This window comes from Lethenteron reissneri, chromosome 10, assembly GCF_015708825.2.
Source record: "Lethenteron reissneri isolate LAM-NWPU_2019-01 chromosome 10, ASM1570882v1, whole genome shotgun sequence".
NCBI classification, from domain to species: domain Eukaryota; kingdom Metazoa; phylum Chordata; class Hyperoartia; order Petromyzontiformes; family Petromyzontidae; genus Lethenteron; species Lethenteron reissneri.
In genome coordinates, this window is record NC_083788.1 from 2710190 (window position 1) to 2723668 (window position 13479).

The window sequence follows — 13479 nt, forward strand, 5'->3', positions numbered from 1 at the left end:
TCTCAGGAACCATGCACTCAAAATGGCAACCATCTTTGGCAGCACTTATGTCTGTGAACAGACTTTTTCCAGAATGAAACATTTGAAATCTCCAACCAGATCTAGACTAACGGATGCACACTTGCATCACTTGTTACGACTAGCAGTGACAAATATGGAACCGGACATTGACCATCTCATTAGCCAAAAGCAGGCCCATAGTTCCCATTGAAATACTGGCAAGTTTGTTGATTTAACTTTACTTGTTCACCAACGGTCTGAGGGACAGTGAACTGGCCCCCTGTTTAAAAAGTTTGAGGACCCCTGTCATAGACGGTCCCTTTATTTTAAACCACTTTACTTCAACGGCTTCAATATAATTTAATTATCATAATGATGATTAAAATATAAAAGTCTTCATACCCTTTCCGACAATAACACAGGAGGTGTTACGAAGCGCAAACACCAAATAGACACCCCGACTGCAGGGCATCGAGTCTGCATTGACCACACGTCGCGCTTGTGGTCAAGCATCCAAAGCGACGTGCTCTGATGATGCACGCCTTGTCCCTGACACGACAGTGGCCTCCAGCAGATACGTCCTCCTTCATGGCCTTGACCCACCCACCAGTTGTCAGGCCAGAGAACAACGACACGAGGAGGCGAACGGCAGCAAGAGGCGATGCAAACACCAATCCGTGAATGTGCGGCTAATGCAGACTCGACGCCTTGCAATCGGTGAGTCCATTTGGTGTTTGGGCGTCTTGACACCTCCTGCGTTATTTCCGGAAAGGGTAAAACGCCTCTCTTCTGCCGACATCGCCATGTCGATACCGGCAACACAACTGGTCCCGTGGATGTGTAGCTCGTGATGTATATAGTGTATGCGGAGAGACAGATATGAAAGAGACTACGCCACTTGATCTGTTTCTATTCGATAACCTCCTACCACTGTGAGGCAGTCGAGGCGTTCACTTGTGTGGGGTGCCACGGTGGCTAGGAGATGTTACTTCCTCGCCTGGTATACAGGAGGGCGTGGGTTCGGTTCCGATTCTGACGCCTGCTGTTGTATATTTTGAGTATACGGTGTCTCTCTCCCCGTGGTCGCGTGGATTTGTCTCCAGGTCCTCCGCGTTTTCCCTCTACATTTAACAAACACGCGTCTCTTTATTTGTGTCTGCCATAAATGTGTAATGCGAGCGTGAATGGGGTTTCTGCTGGACTCTGGCCCAATCACACGACCCGGGGTGTTGGAGGTGGAGCCAGCAGGGCAGTATGGGAAGAGGGGATCTGACGATCCGGAAGGGATGAGTCAGGGTCACGTGGGAGAGAGGTTATAGAGGGGAGCCCGGAAGAGATCGGGGCCAGTCGATGGAGTGAAGAGGCGGGACCACGTTGGGTGGCCGCCGCGCCATCAGCCACGTGGCTGATGGGGCTTGGCACACCGTCGGCCAGCGGTGTGCGGAGCGAGAGAAGAGTATGCGGGGCACACGAGGCTAGCGGAGTGGCTAGCAGAGTGTGCGGGGCACACGGAGCTAGCGGGGTGGCTAGCAGTGTGCGGGGCACACGGGGCTGGCGAAGATGCTAGCAGAGTGTGCGGGGCACACGGGGCTAGCAAAGAGGCTAGCAGAGTGTGCGGGGCACACGGAGCTAGCGGAGTGGCTAGCGGAGTGGCTAGCAGAGTGTGCGGGGCACACGGGGCTAGCAGAGTGGCTAGCAGGGCGTGCGTGGCACGCGAGAGGAGACGCTGGTCCCTTGTCAGGACCAGCGGGGTGAAGGACGAGTGGAGGAGCTGAGGAGGAAGCGAGTGTGTGGGGCGCGTGAGAGACGACGCTGGTCCGAGGAGGAGGCCAGCGGGGTGCGGAGGAGAAGAACCCAAATAAAGGATGAACGGAGACTTACATCGCCTGACAGAGTCCTTTATTACAAATGTCTCCGTGATAAGCCACTTCGTTGAGCTATCATTTGTGATAGCCAGGTCGCTGCTGAAAAAGAAAATCTACATAGCTAGTGGGGCCTTACCTGGTAATTTTAAATATAAATATTTTAATTTAGTTTGTAATCTCAACCAGCACTGCTTCGCATTGAGCTGCATGCGACTGCACTAGCAGTGGTCTGTCTACAGACACAGGACTCACGAGGTGGCCTTGCAGTCACGTCAGCTCATTTTCCCTCGAGCAAGAGACGACGGTGGTTGACTGTACGGTCCACAGCTTGAGTCGCGCTGTGGCTGCTCTTTAATGTACCTCTCTCTCTGCGAGTCTCTTATGGGTCTCTACGAGTCTCCATGTAGCACAACGTGTGTGTGGGTTTACTCTACGGTCCGTAGCTTGAGTTGCATGATCACAGTCGCACTCCTGCTGCTGCGTGTTGCGGCTCGTCTCTAATGTTCCATTTGTTAAAACGTGCGCATCGTTCCGTTGATGTTCTGGTGCGGTTCGTGGTGACAGCGGTGTATTTGCGGAGGATTGTCCATGCCAGGAGGTGTGCGGTGGTTGATGCTTGGGTCTCGAACGAGGCGTTCATTCCGGACGTCTGTGCTGTTCCACCGTTCGCCGGCGATCTTCCAAATCTGTGCGAGAGCCACAGCCCCGATCGATCCGAGGTTCATCCACGTACTCGATAGCAGCGATTTCTCAACCCCTTTCGTTCCAACGGGACATTTTGGAGCTCGCTCGATCTTCACGGCGCACCGAACCAAAGAGTCGGTCCTGCTAATTAGCACAACTTTGCGGCGGCACACCGCTCGAGATGCCACGAGGAGGTTGGGGCAGCTCAGAGGTCCTAGCGCCGAGCCGGCGCCACTGACACCGTGGGTTGGAGTGAGGGCTGCAGCCACTGCCTGTGATTGAACCGGGATCTCGAGTTTAACGAGTGGATGGCTTTGGCCCAGCTAACAATGACTGAACCCATCAAATGTGTATACATATTAGAATCAGGATTTACACCTCATTCGGATAAATTCCACCGAAACATGCGATAAACGCCAATGTCACATCGGTGCGTTTAAAGGGAGGGAATGGGAGAGGAGGCCATGGGGATGACGAGGGCCCGTCGGCAGCATAGAGCTGTGGATGAAGAGGAGAGAGTTGTGTGTGAAGGAGGGAGCTGTGTGTGACGGTGAAGGTGGCAAAAATTGACTTGAACCCTTGACTGTCTCCGCGTGTTGGCGAGGGGAGCGTTGGCTACACCATGCAGAAGTCTCCGATGTTGCCCCCTTTAATGGGTTATTAGCCGTCAACATTCGTGTGTCCCCCTTTTGAAAGCCTTTTGGGAACGTGTATTTCTCGTTTTCTTCCATGTGTTGTGTCGGAAGGACGACGCTGAAGCCAGTCGTGTAGGGGCTGACGCCGAACTGTTTATTAAGGGCTCGCGCCTAACTCGGGGGAAGGGGTTAACACAGAGTTATTACTAATTCCCCAGGGGAAGGGTACTGGGAGTTCCCTACACCCCACCAGGCTATCAGACTCTTCCCACAGCACTGACCGAGGGTTCATCCAATTCGGCCAGCCGGGTAAAGCAGCCCTTTCGCCTGACTCTCAATCCCTCTATCCCGGAGCCCCCTACTTCCCTACCACTCACTTCTCCTGGTACCCCGTGAAGACCCCATCTACGTCATGGGTCTTACCTCAAATACCCCGGGTGGCATGACGTCACTTTTCCTTGACGGCATTCCCCCCGGCGAGTGTGACCTAACGTCAGCACTCCACTCCTCAACACATGCAAGGGAGTTGCGAGGTCATACTCGTATACTCGTCTGCGTCAGGGGTCGGGCAAAACTGCGGCTCCGGAGCCACTTGCAGCTCTTTAAGCGACCGCTTCGTGCCGTTATTTATTAAGGACCCACCGTCTTGTATTCACGTGGCATGGCGGCTCTTGAAATTTAGATAGATGTTTTTTACTATAATTTACCAAATTAGAAAACAATAACGGCCCGTATTGTTATTTTGGCTGCCGACCCCTGGTCCGTGTAGAAAGCGGCGTCCTCTCGCGTGTTAAAAATAAATTGCCCGTGAATTCAGAATTGGTTCCACGACTTGTTACGGCCAAACAGCATGCTGCCACGCCTGGGAATGACCATCAAGGAGGAGTGAGCAACAGGAGCCTTGCGATGCGATCGTGTCAGCCACCACCACGACGACAGACTCTGCGGGACGCGTGTGTACTTTTTATTCGAAACAGAATATGTACAAAACACAGACGAGAGAACACGCTATTTTTGGAAGCGCCATCTTTAAAAAAACGATACAAACCCCCCCCCCCTTAACCCCATTTCTAGTGCTGAGCGCACGCAGCCTTCGTGTAACAAAACCCATCATCGTTACCATCGTCATCATCATCGATTTAAAAAACCAACCCCCCACCCAAGCTCCTACAGCTAAACGATACCGCGCCCTCGAAACGTTTTGCGTCGACGGTATAAAACCCACCTCCCCGCCCCGCGTTTCGTAATTATTGAAGGCGAGAGCGATCGTGGTGTAAAAAAAGAGGCGCTTGGAGAACGCGAGAGACGCACGCACGGACGGACAACACAAGACGACACGAGAGCGGCGACTGGCTGCGGCGACGGTCACAGCGCTGAGATGAGGGCGGCGCGAGACTCTTGGACTGACGACGACGCCGCCACGAACACACGTGTACAGAAGCACACAGCCACACGCGCCCGTGCGCATACACGGCCACGCGTGGCCACGTGTGGAGGGGGAGGGGCGGAGGTGGTGGAGGGGCGATACCGAGAGCCCAAACCTCCATGGTCATCACCTCGATAGTCGTCTCATCGAAGGCCACCTCTGATCATCTCTGGTCAACCCAATGGTCATCAACGCGATAGTCATCTCTATGGTCACCTCCGATTACCGCTGGCGACCTGCATGGTTATCTCCATAGTCATCGAGTCAAAGGCCACCATTGATCATCTCTTGGTCACCTCCGTTGTTATCATCTCGATAGTCATCTCCTCGATGGTCACCTCTGATTATCCTGGTCACCTCCACGGTCATCATTTCGATAGCCATCTTGATGATCAATTCTATAATCTCTATTATCTCCATGGTAATTTCCATTATCTGGATTGTCAACTCCATGATCATCCCAATGGTAATTTCCATGATCATCTCGATGATCTCCATTATCATATCTATGATTATCACCATTAACGTCTCCACGATCATCGCAATGGTCATTACCATGGTCATCTCAATGTTGATCTCCATTATCATCTCCATGATCATCTCCATGATCATCTCGATGGTCATCTCCATGACAATCGAGATGATCTCCATGATCATGTCTATGATTATCACCATTAACGTCTTCACGATCATCTCCATGATCATGTCGATGGTCATTTCCATGAACATCTCGATGGTCATCTCTTTGATAATCTCGATGGTCATCTCGATGGTCATCTCCTTGATCATATCGATGGGCATCTACATGGTCATCTCGATGGTCATCTCCATGACAATCGAGATGATCTCCATGATCATGTCTATGATTATCACCATTAACGTCTTCACGATCATCTCCATGATCATGTCGATGGTCATTTCCATGCACATCTCGATGGTCATCTCTTTGATAATCTCGATGGTCATCTCGATGGTCATCTCCTTGATCATCTCGATGGTCATCTCGATGGTCATCTCCTTGATCATCTCGATGGTCATCTCGATGGTCATCTCCTTGATCATCTCGATGGTCATCTCCGTGATCATCTCGATGGTCATCTCCGTGATCATGTCAATGGTCATCTCCATGGTCATCTCGATGGCAATTTCCATGAACATCGAGATGACCTGATCTCCATGATTATCTCGATGATGATCTCCATGATCTCAGCGTGGAATCGTAGTCACATGCGTCTTCAAAATGAGCGGCCGGTGTACACCCCATAAAATTCCAATAACTGAAAAAAAGAGATCGTTTACATCATCATCATCAAAGTTACTTGTGATCGATATCTCGTGAACACCTTGTCCAATATACAGTAGGATCCGAGCGTAATTGTGTTAAAGAGTACAAGCTTTTAAATACACGGTGCGTAGCCGAGTTGACCCCGATACTGAAGCAAAGTTGTGAACATCTAGCGGAGGCCGCGCGGCCCATTTTAAGAACATGCACGAGTTTTGTGAACTTTAACCACAACCACCCCACCCCACCCATTCCCCCCTCCCCATGTCCCGTCAAACAAACACAAAAAACCGCGTCAAAACACCCACGAACGAACAGACGGTGAAAAATCCCGCGTGTTAAGATATGTTTGTGCGCCATCGCTAAGAAACACTCAGGTAAATGCACATTTAACGATAGTAAGAGCGTATATTAAAAACAAAAGACACCCACTCGGGTAACCCCAACACCACCCCCTCGCCCCACCCCGTTCCACCGCACAAAAAACTCTCGAGCCACGCCAGCACCGTGCAGGGACCAGCCGGCACGGTTCAGGAAGGGGCCAGGCTATTTATTATGGATTTACTGAAGGGCCGAAGGGCGTCGTCGATGACGCCGGCGTGACGCTGCGTCACCACCCCACACACCCGCGGTGACCGACGTCACGCAAAGATCCCCCCGTGTAGCCTGTAACAGACTGTCAGGGCAAGTGCCGTTAGCGAGCAGCACCTACGAAGGCCGGCACTGTGGCACACGAGGCGGTGGGTGGCCAACACCACGCCCGGCCGCCTTTGTCTCCCCAGTGGCGATGTTTAACACACCGCTCCAGGTACTCAATAATGTCGAGCGAGGGGAGGGCCCGTGGTTCAGATAATCGTCACCGGTCTTTGAGTGGGAATCGACCGCGGGCCACCGGGTTCGTAGCGCAGCGCGCTAACCGCTGCGCCACCGCTCCTCACACACTCGAACGCGCACCACACATATGGTGGGGCCCTGGCTCCGTTTGGCGTCCGGCCCATCGGATTCAGGAGGGTTTCTACGTTTGTGAGATCGAGGTCTTTTTTGTTCGTTCACGTTGTCCGGTTTCAACAGTTCCGTTTTTTTTTCCGGCTAAAAACGAACCGGTGGGGAAAACCCAAACGGATCCGCGCGCGGAGGGGGGGGGGGTCCTGCGCTGGCACGGCTCGGGTGTGCATGGCGGTGGAAAACAAAGGGGGGGTGGGGGGTAGATGAAGAACAAACATCGTCTTTGTTTCAGAACTACCCTAATACCCGCACCATAACAAAACTCCAACCACTTCTTATTGCCTCTGAAAATATTATTTAAAGTTTTTTTTGCGAAACTTGGCTTGACATTGCGATAACATGCAAAGTATTGAACGAAAAGTTGTTTTATTTTATTTTTTTGGTCTCGTGTGGGTCCGGTCGTCTTGGTTTTTTTACATGTACGCTTCAATGTTAGTGTATAATCATCATCATTTCACCACCGCTTTGCACTTCATACGTCTGTCGCGCGGTGTAAAAATCCATCATTTTACAAACACGCATGCATTGCTTTCATGATACTCTCTTACTAGTGAGTGGCTTTTTTTTGTAATAACAATATACCACCGGCCCAACTTGCATTGACTACACACAGTCCCAAAGCTATTGCTCCACTCTCCCCCCCCCAGAAAAATAAACCATAGACACCAACCAGGCAACACCATCCGACGTGAGTGGAGGTTACTCAACAAATATGTTCATTCAGAGCCCCGCTCCCCTCTCCATCCCTTTGTGGGGGGACGCGGGCAGGGCAGGCGAACGATAGAAGACAAATCGTCCGCCCCCCATCCCTCCCCATATCGCACCTCTCTTCCCCACAACATCAATAACCACCAGCACCTCTCTTCACCACAACAACCACAACAACAATAACCTCCAGCACCTCTCTCCACCACGACATCAATCACCTCCAGCACCTCTTCACCACAACAACCACAAATCATCACCTCCAGCACCTCTTCACCACAACAACCACCATCAATAACCTCCAGCACCGGTGTTAATAGGCACCCACAGACCTGGCCCCGCTACATCGGCATCCTCTCGCTTCCGAGACCTCACATCAAAAGGGCCACAATGCGCGCTCGCTCAAATCTCTCTTGCTATATATGTAAAAAAAACAACTGACGCACACTTCAGTTTGGTTTCCTTTTCCTTACAAAACACGAGTGCATCTTCGACCGTGGCAAAATGATTATTATGATTTTTGTTGTATTTTTGTATATTTACTTCGTCTTTTAAGGTGCTTCAGTTTGGTTTTATGTCTTTCAACAGAGGCGTAATAATTGTGATTTTGTTTATATGGGAATACCATCTCGAGAACTGCAGTGCTACTCCACGGACACTATTTATTATGTACACCACACGCATACATCCCGAACCACCGTCCCGTGAGATTCGCCACCGTAAAAGGCTTCACACACGCTTGCCCTCTCGCTCGAGAGAGAGCAAGCGTGAGCGAGCGAGTGCGTGAGTGTGAGCGAGTGTGAGAGTGCGTGAGAGAGTGCGTGAGTGTGAGCGAGTGTGAGAGTGCGTGAGAGAGTGCGTGAGTGTGAGCGAGTGTGAGAGTGCGTGAGTGTGAGCGAGAGTGTGAGAGAGCGAGTGCGTAAGAGTGCGTGAGTGTGAGCGAGAGTGCGAGAGTGCGTGAGTGTGAGCGAGTGTGAGAGAGCGTGAGAGTGTGAGGGTGCGTGAGTGAGCGAGAGTGTAAGAGAGCGAGTGCGTGAGAGAGTGCGTGAGAGTGAGAGAGTGCGTGCGTGTGAGAGAGAACGAGAGAGTGCGTGAGAGAGTGTGAGAGTACGTGAGAGAGCGAGAGAGTGCGTGAGAGAGTGTGAGAGTACGTGAGAGAGCGAGAGAGTGCGTGAGACAGCGAGAGAGTGTGAGAGTGCGTGAGAGTGAGAGAGTGTGAGAGTGCGTGAGAGAGCGAGTGCGTGAGAGCGCGTGAGAGAGCAAGATAGTGCGTGTGAGAGAGCGTGAGAGAGTGCGTGAGAGTGCGTGAGAGTGAGTATGAGAGTGCGTGAGAAAGCGAGCGAGTGCGTGAGACAGCGAGAGAGAGCGTGAGAGAGAGTGTGAGAGTGCGAAGCCACCCGGAACGACGCGTCGACTCCTCACAAAGTGCGTGTCGCTTTGAGATGAACCACTGCCGTCCGCTCCGGGTGCTGGGGGGGGGTCATCGCCGATCAGCTAAGAACCCTCCCACTCGACAGTGCCGTGGCGAGCACGGGGGATCCAGATCGCCTCTTCAGTGCGCGCCCACCGACTCAAAGTCGGCTTCTGTCGCCATGGGCTGGCGTCGCTTTACAACATTAAAAAACCGTGACCATTTCCAACGATACTGTCATCGCTATCTCTTATTAATATCAGTCTCTCACCTTGCCTGTCCTATGAAAAAGGGCCATTGCCCGAAACGTCGCCTATTAAGATATTCATTCTTTTGGGGGCTCGCGCGGTATTATCGACGAGCCATTGTTTGGTTTGTTGTTCGACCTGCGAAAGTTTCCGCGGTCGGGCTGCTTCTATGGCTCTCTCCGATTGCGTTTCCTGGGTCGCGTTGTTCGGCACGATGTCCCGACGTTTCGCTTCACGTTCTGGAGGTTGGTTGGGGGCTTCACAGAACTGAAGCTTCTCCGACAAACAAGGAATTGGACGAGGTTGAATAGTGACAATGGCCAAGTGCGCAAATCAGACGCCACAGAAGGTGCGCGGGGGAGGGCTGCGTGGAGATTAAGTGACGGCCCAAGATGAACGGGGCCCACAAACGCTACGCCTCGTGAGGACATCTTTGACTTGCAAAGACAACACGCCCCCCCCCTCCCCCCTTTCAGGCGTTCCAATCCCAACTCAAGTCGACCTTCTGCTCATTGGCACATCAACAGCAAGGAAGAGTGCACGCGGACGCGACCGGCACCAGGAGACACGCGTTGAAACGCGGCGATACGGGTTGGAGAAAAAAGCCTGCGACGCAACCGCGTCCACGCTGCACTATACGTGCACCCTATATACACACACACACACTGCCGAATACAATTCCCGACTGGGGGGGGGGGTAAGAGATTATTTACAGGGGAAAACACTGCATGCATGCAACGGGAGGAGCAAAAAACACACGGGCATGCATTAGCATTACTCTACGGTTGTAATACGTACGGAATATTCGGAAAACTTGTCCGGCGAGACCACTTTGGTGGGGGGGGGGGGGCAGGGGGGTGAAGTAACCCCTTGGGCAACGAGAGGTGGGTCTGATGATCGAGAGGGGGGAGTGGGGTGGGGGTGGAGGGGGTGCGGGGTGGGTGGGGAAGGTGCACAACGAGAGGGGGGAACTCCAGAATCCATACGGTGCCCCAAAGTCACAACTGCCTTTTCAGAATGTTTTCATTGTCCCCTAGGGCAGTGAGAGAGAGTGTGTGTATGTGCCCTGTGGATCTCAGTGGTTCTCAGCGCGCTTGCTCTCCGCAGTGTGATAACCTGTGGTGGGTAATATCCGAACCGACCCTACCACCCCTCCCCCCCCCCACCCAGACACCAGGACTTCACCAATTGGCACTATCCAGTGCGGTGAAGTATGGTCAAACACCACGCCCTGACTGGCACGGAAAGAGGTCGGGGGAGGCCTTAATCCAGCGGTGGGTTTGACAAAAGGGGCTGTACAATGTTGCCATGTCCATAAGACGTCGACAACGCCACTGCCGATGATTTGACCAATCAGGACGCGGTCCAGCCACAGTTGCGCCAGACCTGCTGTCCGCCTTAACGCGGCACTGCAGTGACGTCACTGGAGATTTCGACATCCTGTTGGGTGGTTTGGAGCATTGGTTCTTAACCTTGACTGCAGCCTCAATCGTAAAAAAACAACATATACAACGTTAATAAACGTAAGTTTGATGAAACAAAATAAGTTGTAACGTAACGCGCCCGTGCGCAATTTGTCTTTTCGGTTATTTACCTTCTAAAAAAGATGAATCTGGCCATGACTCGCACCCCCCAGGGGGTGGCGTGCCACCTCAGGTTAAGAACCACCGCTCCAGAACGACGCGAAGCCACAACGCACACAGCTCTGAATCTGGCTGGAATGCTTAAGAGTGCCGCATGAAGAAGCGTCCTTGATGATAACGCCTGAAGGTGGATTTCAGCAGCGCCACCTCAGCACTCCAATGACGTCACTTTACTGGCACTGTATTAAGAGGGTATGGCATTTCACATGGCGGTGACGTCATTAGAGTTCTGGGCAGCGCGACTTAAAAAAAGTCAAATTTGAAGGTCCAATTAAATCGTTATTTTTTTTTTTTACAAATTATCACCACCGCCAAATTACGCAGAGATTTGTCAAAACTCCCTAACGAACCCGCCGGGGGCCTTGAGACTGGCCTCGAGACGCCAGCGCGGCGAGAGGGTTCGTGATCCCTGTCTGTGCGGACCTCAAAGGGTCGTCGTCATATATGACCCCCGAGTACGAGCGAGCGAGTGGTTTCGGCCCTCCTCCCGTGTTCCTCTCTCTCACGACCACCTCGCCGCAAACAAGCCCAGCTGCTGCACCGTCGAACTCACTAACATCGCCGAACTAACTGCAGTACATTATCGAGACTAGCGACATCACGTACACCACGAGACTAAAAGTTCACACCATCGCTAGCCCCCGCGTCGCGGAGTAAGCTCAAGAGGCGACGTGTCATTACGGACCAGGGGAAGACTACATCACAAAAGAGACGACGGCGCGAATTATTTCCGACTAAATATTTTTTGTTTGTTTTTGTCGCGTCGATTTACAAATATTTTTTTTTACGCTTTTTTCCCTCTTCTTCCCCTTACATCTTCTTCTTTTCTCACGACCCGTGTAACAACAACAACTTTCAGGGATGTTGAGATGATGGGGGAGGGTGCGGGGCAGACTCTCGAAGTAGCTGCTCAAGTTCAACCACTCCTACCTCGTCGGTCATCGAACATTCAATAGGTCTCGTGAACGGCGCCGCTCGATTCGCGGTTCTTAAAGACGAGGCTCGGGGCTTCCTCGCCCGCCGAGCGATCGAGAGAACGGAGCGTTCCATCTCTTGAGAGCAACCCCGCGCCGATGATAATAAACCCTGTAAATTGTCATCATCATCGTCACCATCGTCACCATCGGTCGGTCATATGGCTCACTCGCGCACGTGTGCGTGTGTTTAAGCGTTAAGCGTCGTACGCGCGCTTCACGGCCTGATTAAAACTGGGTCTAGCCCCCCCCCCCCAAAGAAAACCTAAAAAGTTGTTAATATTTCATGCAATTTTTCACGACCCCCCCCGCCCCCTCGAAGCGTTGCACCGCTGGGCTGGCTCCGACTCTCTTTGAGCGGCCCAACCCAAGCCACACAAAAAAAAAATCAATCCAGGACACGATTACGGTTCACATTTGCAATCTCGCGGAGCGGAACACGGCAACGGGAAGCGACTCTTCGTTTGCGCGCGTCGAACAACCGAGAGTATATTAATAAGCAACAGCTACAGCCATGAACAAGTGTGTGTTTGCTTTAAACTCAGAACACAACCGCTGCCGCCAATGTAACGCTTGTATATCTCGCGACCTGAGTTCGATTTCCGGCGCCACGGCTAACAAACACCAGCCAGTTGGCGACCGATGTCTGAAACCCGGTTAATGGATGCCTCCCGCATTCGTTCACCAACCCCGCACTGATGGGACCAGCGCGGTGAAGTATGGTCGTACTCGAGCTGCGAGGGGGAGGCCTTCATCCAGCAGTGGACTGGCACCGACAAAGGGGCAGCGACTGCAGCAAACGTTTAAACAAAAACATGAGCCAAGGTGATTCTCAACGGCAGCGAGATGTATGCGAATCGTGCCCAATGTTGCATTGCATGTGTCTTGTTTTAGTTTATTACGTTAAAGTTACCGAAACACACGCACTTTGCAATGGAATGACGGATACTGCTTTTATAAAAGTTAAATCCGTAAGCTGCGAATACTGAAACGACGCTCACAAGAGAGTCCAGTTATCGGTCGAAAACAATAGCATGGAAAACAACACCGCGCGTCTTAAGTGTAACGACAAACGCAGCTCAGTCAAAGCACCAAACCCGCAGGGAAAACTGCGGAATGGAGTCTAATCAGTTGGGAGGGCTGGGCCCCTCGAGCCAATCGCTCAAAACGCAGCCCAACGTTCAGGAGGCCTTTGGTTCCTTTGAGCGCTTTCAAAGTTAAACCAATGTTGAACCACAGAGGCCATTACTTGCTGTAATGAAAACCCCACTCTCTGAAAAATACTGTTTCGGCAAATCAGATTTGATTAGATGGGGGGGGGGGGGGGGGGGGGGTCATGGCGAGACATATAAACATTGCCGGCCAGGTCGCTCAACTGGAGAGCGAGCGGCTCACAACCACCACGTTGCGAGTTCACTTCCAGATTGGAGGGCTAACTCAGCCCATCATCACGCTGGGGGGGGGAGGGGGAGGTCGATAAATTGCCTACCACTTTGTGGGAGGCGTCAACAGTGCTTGTCCTAAGGATAAACTCGCCTTCCCCCTCCGCCCCGCCCGTCACAGGAAGGTAGAATTTCCACCACTTGCTCTAGCCGCAGGTC

General features: G+C 52.2%; 1 pseudogene; it reads left to right on the top strand.

Moving 5' to 3' along the window:
- The first annotated feature begins 9577 nt into the window (after window positions 1-9577).
- LOC133340695 (ubiquitin carboxyl-terminal hydrolase 36-like) overlaps window positions 9578-13479 on the top strand; it is a 13599-nt pseudogene continuing 9697 nt past the window's right edge.